Source organism: Capsicum annuum, chromosome 11 (assembly GCF_002878395.1).
Source record: "Capsicum annuum cultivar UCD-10X-F1 chromosome 11, UCD10Xv1.1, whole genome shotgun sequence".
Classification (NCBI taxonomy): domain Eukaryota; kingdom Viridiplantae; phylum Streptophyta; class Magnoliopsida; order Solanales; family Solanaceae; genus Capsicum; species Capsicum annuum.
Genome location: NC_061121.1, coordinates 202,592,019 through 202,599,893, shown reverse-complemented (window position 1 = coordinate 202,599,893; position 7,875 = coordinate 202,592,019).

The window sequence follows — 7,875 nt, the reverse complement described above, 5'->3', positions numbered from 1 at the left end:
CAGCACTACCCATAGACAATCTACTAAGGGCGTCGGCCACTAGGTTGGCCTTGACTGAATGATTCAATATGCTTATATCATAATCCTTCAACAACTCTAACCATTTCCTTTGATGAAGATTCAATTCCCTATGAGTAAACACATACTGCAAGCTTTTGTAGTCCATGAACACATCCACATGAACACCATACAGATAATGTCTCAAAATTTTCAAAGCAAAAACCACAACCACTAACTCTAAATCATGGGTAGGGTAATTTTTTTCATGAGGCTTCAACTGTCCAGAGGCATAGGCTATGACCTTACCTCTTTGCATCAACACACAACCCAAACCAACTCTAGTGACATCATAATACACCATAAAACCATCTGTACTATTAGGTAATGCTAACACTGGGGCTGAAGTAAGTCGAGTCTTCAACTCCTGAAAACTCTTCTCATAGGAATTTGACCATTGAAACTTAACTATCTTTTGGGTCAATCTAGACATAGGAGATGCAATAGACAAGAAACCTTCAACAAAACGGTGGTAATAGCCAGCTAGACCTAAGAAACTCCTAGTGCTGACGGAGAGATAGGTCTAGGCTAATTTCTTATAGCTTCTATCTTTTGGAGATCAACTCTAACGCCATCGGCAAAAATAATATGACCGAGAAAGGCTATTGACCTTAGCCAAAATTCACACTTGATGAACTTGGTGAACAATTGATGATCTTTAAGAGTTTACAAGACAATTTTAAGATGGTCTGCATGGTCATCCTCACTACGGGAGTACACAGGAATATCATCTATGAACACTATGATAAACATATCTAGGTACTGCTTGAACACTCAATTCATGAGGTCCATGAAAGCTGCTGGAGTATTGGTTAGCTCGAAAGACATGACTAGAAACTCAAAATGACCATAACGGGTTCTAAAAGCAGTCTTCAAAATATCACATTCCCTAACTTTAAGTTGATGATAGCCGGATCTAAGGTTTATCTTTGAGAAATAACTTGCACCTTGCAATTGATCAAACAAGTCATTGATTCTAGAAAGAGGATATTTGTTCTTAACTGTGACCTTATTTAGCTAATGATAGTCAATGCACATACGCAAAGAACTATCTTTCTTTCGTACGAATAGGACGGGAGTGCCCCATGGAGAAACACTAGCACTTATGAAACCTTTATCTAAAAGATCTTTAAGTTGCTTCTTCAATTTCTTAAGCTCTGCGGGAGACATACGATAAGGACGGATAGAAATAGGCTGAGTATCTGGGAGAAGGTCAATACCGAATTCTATCTCTTTATCGGAAGGTACCCTAGGAGATCTTCTGGAAAGACATCTAGAAACTCATTTACTATATTGACTGACTGAACAGTTGGGGTCTCAGACTTAGTGTCTTTAACTCGAACTAGATGATAAATTTAACCTTTGGATATCAACCTTCTGGCCTTAAGATAAGATATAAAATGAATCTTAGGAGACACTGAATTACCAGACCACTCAAAGATTCGCTTATCTGGAAATTGAAACTTTCCCACTCGAGTGCAACAATCTATAGAAGCATAACAGGAATGGAGCCAAGACATACCAAGAATAAGATCAAAATCAACCATGTCTAACTCTATCAAGTCTGCTAACATGACTCTATGAAGAATAGTGATAGGACACTTTTTGTAAATCTATTTGGCAACAACCGACTCACCTAATGGAGTAGAAACCAAGAAAGGCTTGGGAATCTTTTCAGAACTTATATCAAAATTCACGACAACTAATGGGGTTGCATAAGATAAACTCGACCAGGGGTCTAACAACATACACACATCAAAATAAAAAACACAAAGCATACCAGTAATAATATCTGGTGAATCTTTCTACTCCTGGAGGGATAGTAGAGCATAGAATCGATTCTGGCGCTGTCCGCCATCGGTACTAGATGAAGCACCCTGAAGAGGGGCTGGATGAACTTCAGGGGATGATGTACTAGTAGCCTGAGTTTGAGAAAGATCATCTCTGTTTCCATGCTTAGTATAAGGAAACTCTCTAATTCTATGTCCCAACTTGCCACAACCAAAACAACCCTTTTACTTGGCCAAGCACTCACCAGGATGTGTTCTACCACACTTAGCACATAGAGGATAATTGGGCTTACCACTCACACTATTCTGGGATCTGGACATAGACGGCTTACCTCACTGCTCCTACCTACCTTTGGGAGCAGGAGCACTAGCTGAAAATGGTACTGGCATAGATGAACGTTTCTGAAATTATGGGCGATTCCTCCTATGGGATCTGGTCTGTCCATACCCAAACTGCCCTATTCTAGCCCTCGTATTTACTTTCTCTCTTTCCTTCATCTTCTCTGGCTCAATCAGCTGAGCATGCATAATAAATCTAGAAAGATCTATTTCTCTATTAAGCATAGCAGTTCTACACTCCTTAACTACCAATCCAAACACACCGGTCACCAGCTTACTCATGCTTGACCTAAGGTCAGCCATCTGATCTGGGGCATACTTAGACAACTGGTTGAACTTGAGAAAATACTCCTTCAGTGTCATGGAGCCCTGCCTCAGGTTCATGAACTCTTCTATCTTAGCTTCCTTCATCTCAAGTGGGAAGAATTTGTCTAAGAACGCATCCTAAAATGTCTGCCAAATCATGGGAGCTGTATTCTCCCCTTTACTCTTCTTCCATATCACTACCCAATCATAAGCAACATCTTTCAGTCTATAGAATGCCCATTCTACACTCTCTTCCTCAGTAACATGTTATCACTTGGGTGATGTTTTTCACCTCATCAAGATACAACTGTGGGTCCTCACCTATTTTTGACCCAAAGAATTTCGGCGGGTTCATTCTTATAAAGTCTTGAATTCTGACTGTGGCTAAACCCCCATCCTACTGAGGTAGGACTGCATCCTGATGATTACCTTGAACATCAACAGTCATAGCTTGGGCTAGCGCCTAAATAGCTGCCCGAAACTCTGCATGTGACACATTCTCATTCAAAGAATCTGTGGGCTGAGAAGTTGGTTATTATTTCTATGGAAATTAGCTCTGCGAGGAGGCATATTCTGTCATAAAAGAGCACGAGTTAATAGCAGCTAGACAAAGTTATAAGCATGATGGATTATGAAAGAAACAGAGGATTTTTCTAAAACGCCTCATAGCCTCTTTCTCATACATATGACGCACTTTACAACAATGATCAAGACTCTATGTAACGCGGCTTGTTTGACTCTCTAGGACTCTTTAAATCTTAGGCACTGATACCAAGTTTGTAACGCCCCAAAATATGATCTCACGACGTCACACGGTGCTCACGGCTATGAGTAGCCTTAAGCTAATCCTTTGAGCCTGCTACTAAGTCTGAACCTTACTTCAAGATTATCTAATCAAGAAATAATACTATATTACACCAAAACTGAACTGAATAAACTGTAGATAATGTTTGAACAACAAACACTAAAAGTCTGTAAATAAACTCATAGTCCGACAAACCTCTTCTACTAATAAAGAACTAAAGAGCCATTGGGACAGACCCCTAAATAACTCGGACTAAACTTAAAACGATAACTCAAATACTATAAAAATTAGAAATATGAAGACGTAGGCCCTCAAATCATGAGGACTCACCAACTGTAGGAGCGTAGATAAAGATGCTCGAACTACTCACGCTGTTGATACGTAGCACATGAACCTAAATTATCAGACAATGTAGCACATAAATGTATATGTGGATCAGTACTTTGAGGATGTATTGAGTAAATGTAGGTGTAATGCATACGTAAACATCATCATAATTAGAAAGTAAATGGATGTGGATGTATATGACTCACATAAGCTTGATTATCCAAAATATCAAAATATAAAATCAGGTATAACCAATCATACTAGTAAATCTAGTGAGTCATAACACTTAGTCTTATAAAAGCTTTTCTATCATTCTTTTCTTTTGAAACTTAGAAGCTTAGGGACTTAGAGACTTTGGGACTCAGGGACTTTGGGATTGGGAGTTTCTTCTAATTGACACAAACCATGTGAGCTGACATGGAGTTCAAAGTCTTGGGCACATTGGGGAGAGCTGTTCTACCCTTTCTATCGGAATAGAATCTTAACTTGAGTGATCACAATCTTAGTAATTCACGTAGAAGTGGGAATAATCTTAGTCCTACGGTGGTACATAGTTCTGAGGCATAAGACCTTGGAATCATACCCAACTCGGTGCTAAATACTACTCCCATACTTACGCTCAAAACTTTAAGGAAATCCAACTTAAAATAGCATAAGAGTTTATAATTAAAACTGATTATGCTTCTCTTCTTTAAATCTCAAACTATGTGAAAAAAATGTGGATTCCTTGTCTTAGCTTAGGATCAAAATATCAATCTTTGCTCTTAAAAGCACTCATCTAACACTTGTCAATAAACTTGAGATCATAATCTCCTTATAAATTCATCACTTGTACTTAGGACTCAAAATATACAACTTTAATGCATCAAAATCATATTTAAACTTCATGCTCAAAAGTCATCTTAAAAGCTTTTAACAATCTCAATCAAGATAATGGAAAATAGCTCATAATATGAATCTCATGATTTTGAACATGAATATATGTAAATCTCTTGCATTTGAAGCCTTAAATAACATGGTAATTTCATAAACAAAATAATAAGAATTGGGTGACAACCCTAACTTGCAAATCATGAAATCTTTAATGAAAATCAAGTTTTTGGACACAAGGACGAAAGGATTATCCTTGTTCAAACCCCACATACCTTAATTGATGATCTTTGATGAAAGGCTTGAATCTTTGATTCCTATTGATGCTTTGGAGATGATTTCTTAGTGTTCTTGTATTGGGAAATCTCAATCTTGAGTTATCTTGGAGAGTTAATGGAGGAATCTTGGATTTATTGGGGAGGAAGTTGATGAACTAGGGTTTTTTCTTTGAGAGGGAATGATGAATAATGCATAACGTGCTCTCAAATATGAGTGATCTTGTGTTTTTGGATGGATTTGGGGGTTGGGGTTTTACAAAAATATCCCCTTTAAGCTTTTAAACGGAACTGGAAAATGATCAAAATTCCTATTTTTTGCCTTGGCGCGATGCACCACTATCGCGCAAAGCAACTGAAAAATGCCAACTGGGAAAATGCATGGTGGCGTGACGTGGTGGTATCGCGTTGCCACCTTGGATGGGACCTGGACACTTGGCGTGACGTGCTAATATCGCGGTCCTTTACTGGAATTAGACAATTGAGAATTTGTCTCTCTCCGTGATGGGCCAATATCGCGGAAGGCCATTGGAAATTGACAATTAGGAATTAACACTGCTCCGCGATGCACTAACGGTCCAAATGACGGTGTTTTGCGACTAAAACGTAAAATAGCCATAACTTCTTACCCGGTTATCGGTTTTAGGCAAATCTTATAACCCTGGAAAACTTATTCAATTTCCTACGTAATGGAAAGTCTAAATCTAAAGAATTCCACATAAAATAAATAATATTCATCTTGAAAGCTATTCCTTAACATCCTAGGGATGGATTCTAGCTAGAAAAGGTACGAGGTATTACAATGTTCATCTTAAGGAAATAACAAATTGAGTCTTTTAAACACTTTCAAGGATATAATAATGTCTTCAACAGCATAAGAAAAAGAGGCAAACTACAAGTTGACATTTTTGCGAAGAAATAAGGTAATACTAAGACTACATAACATCCATATGTTATCATAGACCTAAGGAAGGGAGGTGTTTGCTTTTTCGACAAAATAAAAGCTTCATGTCTAAGTGCAAATATGCTCTAAATCCTAACAAAGTGGGGATGCTGTTGAATCCAAATTAACCACACATACAACGATTTTAATAACAAAAATAACAATCTTTTTAAGAAAAAGCTTGGGCCTTATCCTTCACAGCCACTGATCACTACTGGAAGATAATGAATTAAACATTACATGGGATCCATCAAAAGGAAAACTTTATTCTTTGGTAAAGACCAAAGAATAGTCAATGTAAATGACTAAAATAACTTTATTTTTTCTCAAGTAATCGGGGAAATTTATAAAGAAAATAAAAGGGACTTGCGGCCTAAATAAAAGGGAAGACAAGCAAAGACCTTTGAACACAATGGTTTGATTTTTTTTGTGAAGAAGCTATTTCTCTTTTCAAGCCATTGATACTCTACCGGTATTATGAACTAAAGAGAATCAATGAACACCCCACCCCATGGAGGGGTCGATTAAAATAGGGAGGAAGCAGTAGCCTGTATCCCAAACATTTAAACAAGCCAGAAAACTCAAACACTTAGCAGACTACCAATATACCAAAATCTGTGTGTTTAATCAACAAACAAGTATATGGCTTAAACAAAGAAATGAGTCAGTCCATGAGAAAACTAAAGGAGAAGGCCACAATCTAAAGCTAAGAGAATCATTAAGAAAATTTAAATAGTAATCTTAAGAGCTCAAAAATCATAGGGTCAAGAACAACAATCATCTCCAAAATGCTATTCACCATTTCTTTGTAATAACCTATTAATTTTCAAAGTCGTCCACAGTAGACAATCCCAGCAGGCTATGTCTACAACTACACAGCTATTGTTACAGAGAAAGAGATAAAGAAAAAATCAATGATAAAACTAAAAGGGAGAGGCGTATTTACCTTTTTCGTAGAAGCAAAAGGGACTCGAGCCTTCGACGGAATTTCCTCACCACCACTGAAAGTTAGAAACCTTAAAGAAAAACTAAGAAAAATTTTACTCGAAATTTCAAGAATCTCAAGATTTTTTGAGATACTTTTAAAAATGGGGCAAGGATAGAAATTTCTCCTTAATTTCGTACTGATTTTTGGACTTTTGAAGAATTTTGAATTTTAGAAATATTAGGGAAAACAGATTTCCCCCCAACTAATTGAAAACGGGCACACATGTACCTTCTTGGTATGAATTTAATGATTTTAAATTAGATTTTCGCAGAATACTTTTTGGAATATTGATTTGGCTGCCACTTAGCAATTTCTAGAGGTTTTTTGGATTTTTCCTTGTATGAACCCACATGGGAATCATGTGATGAGTATGGGGGAGAGAGAACGAGCCTGGGTTGGAGTCGATTTGGGGTTGTCAATGTCATGTTGAAACTGGTATCGTAGTTGCTATTTGCATTTTATTTTTGTACTATTTGCTGTTTTGTGCGTATGAAGAAGAAAGAAAGAATGGTCCAGGTCATTTTGGTGTATTGGGCAGTTAGGGCTGATTTTAATTATTGCTGTTGCTGGGCCTGACGGATTTGGGCTGGCAGATTAGAAATTAGAAGAGTAGATGAGATTAAGTTATTTATCAAATAACCAATAGACCAAGATTTTAGTCAATTTTATTTAAATTTTTATCATGTTGAAAATTAACTGGCCAATTGCATTGCAACTGTGGCCAAGTTGATTTCAATTTAAATTAAATTTAATAAATGAACTAAATCGAGTCAAAATTTGAAATAATTATCAACTAATTTATTCTCGCGCTTCTTGATTTAATAAAATCAAAAAAATATTTTTTAAAGAAATTAAAAATCATGATTTTAACCATTTGAATTAATTTTCAAGATAACCTTTGATTAAAATTTGATTTTTTGTAAAATAATTATTTAAGTAACAAAATTATACAGATCCTTAACACCTCTCTACCCACTTTCCTATCATTGTTGTTTTAACCAGTGTAACGATTAACTTCACTTCCACTTCCATCTCCTTGTATCTCTACCTATTTGTCGTCTTTTTATCCTCATCTTTTTTCTCTACCAACTCCATATAAGCAACTTCACTTTCTTTTGGACAGTTTCATTTTACTATCGTTCCCTTTTGTGACCACCAACTTCACCTTTTGAGAT